We start from the raw sequence: 1,596 nt of genomic DNA, 5'->3' as shown, positions 1-1,596 counted from the left end.
TCAGCAGGGATATTGGTTTGTAATTTGCTTTTCTTATAGTGTCCTCATCTGGTTTAGGTATCAGGGTAATGTTGGCCATGTAAAATGAGTTTGGGAGTGCTCTTTCCTCTTCAGTTTTTTGGAAGAGTTTGGGAAGGATTGGCATTAATTCTTCTTTAAATGTTTGGTAGAATTCAGTTGTGAATCCTTCTGGTTCTGGGCTTTAATTTGTTGGGAGGTTTTTGTTTACTGATTCTATCTCTTTACTCATTATTGGTCATTATTGGTCTGTTCAGAATTTCTATTTCTTCATGATTCAGTCACGGTGGTTTGTATGTTTCTAGGAATTTATCCATTTTTTCTAGGTTATCCAACTTGTTGGCACCTTATTTTTCACAGTAGTGTCTTATGGTCCTTTGTATTTCTGTGGTATCAATTGTAATGTCTCCTCTTTTTTTTTTTTTTTTTTTTTTGGCTGCACCATGCAGCTTGTGGGATCTTAGTTCCCTGACCAGGGATAGAACCTGGGCCCCAGCAGTGAAAGTGCCAAGTCCTAACTACTGGACCACCAGGGAATTCCCTGTCTCCTATCTCATTTCAGATTTTATTTATTTGAGTCTTCTCTCTTTTTTTTCTTAGTCTAGCTAAGAGTTTGTCCATTTTATCTTAAAAAAAAAAAACAACCCAGCTCTTAGTTTCATTAATCTTTTCTATTGTGTTTCTGGTCTTGGTTTCATTTATTTCTGCTCTGATTTTTCTTATTTCCTTCTGCTAACTTTGGGCTTATTTTGTTCTTTTTTTCTAGTTCCTTGTGGTATAAGGTTAGGTTGTTTATTTGAGATCTTTCTTTTTTCTTGATATAGGTGTTTATTGCTGTGAATGTCCCTCTTAGAACTGCTTTTGCAGCATCATATAGGTTTTGATATGTTGTGGTTCCATTTTTGTTTCTTTCAAGATTTTTTTTTTAATTTCCCTTTTGATTTCTTCTTTGACCTGTTGGTTGTTCAGGAGTGTGTTGTTTAATTGCCACATATTTGTGAATATTCCATCTTCCGTGTTTTTAATTATTTCCAGTTTTATTCCATTGTGGTTGGAAAAGATACTTGGTATTATTTCAATATTCTTAAATTTGCCATGATTTGTTTTGTGACTTATCATATGATCTATCCTGGAGAATGTTCCATGTGCACTTGAGAAGAATGTGTATTCTGCTGTTGTTGGGTGGAAGGTTCTGTATACGTTTGTTAGGTCTATTTGGTTTAAAGTATGGTTCAAGTCCAATATTTTTTTGTTGATTTTCTCTCTGGATGGTCTATCCATTGTTGAAAGGAAAGTATTGGAAACCTTGATTGTTATTGTATTGCTGTCTATTTCTCCCTTCAAATCTGTTAGTATTTGCTTAATATATTAAGGTGCCCTGATGTTGGGAGCATATATATTTATAATCATTGTATCTCCTTGATGAACTGACCCACTTATCATTATATAATGATTGTCTTTGTCTCTTGTTAGTGTTTTTGGCTTAAAGTCTATTTGTCTGATATAAGGATAACTACACATGGAATATCTTTTTCCATCCCTTCACTTTGAGCCTATGTGTATCCTTAAAACTGAAGT

At 34.1% G+C, this 1,596-nt stretch overlaps 1 non-coding gene across 1 annotated transcript; it reads right to left on the bottom strand.

The window, feature by feature from the left end:
• Positions 1-482: 482 nt before the first annotated feature.
• TRNAE-UUC (transfer RNA glutamic acid (anticodon UUC)) lies at positions 483-554 on the bottom strand. The gene has a single exon. It is a non-coding gene; the product is annotated as a tRNA-Glu (tRNA).
• Positions 555-1,596: the final 1,042 nt, after the last annotated feature.

The sequence above is a fragment of the Lipotes vexillifer genome, unplaced genomic scaffold, assembly GCF_000442215.2.
Source record: "Lipotes vexillifer unplaced genomic scaffold, Lipotes_vexillifer_v1.1 scaffold242, whole genome shotgun sequence".
In the NCBI taxonomy this organism is placed as follows: Eukaryota; Metazoa; Chordata; class Mammalia; order Artiodactyla; family Lipotidae; genus Lipotes; species Lipotes vexillifer.
The sequence above is the reverse complement of the archived record's forward strand: the minus strand, read 5'-3'. Positions and strand labels throughout refer to the sequence as shown.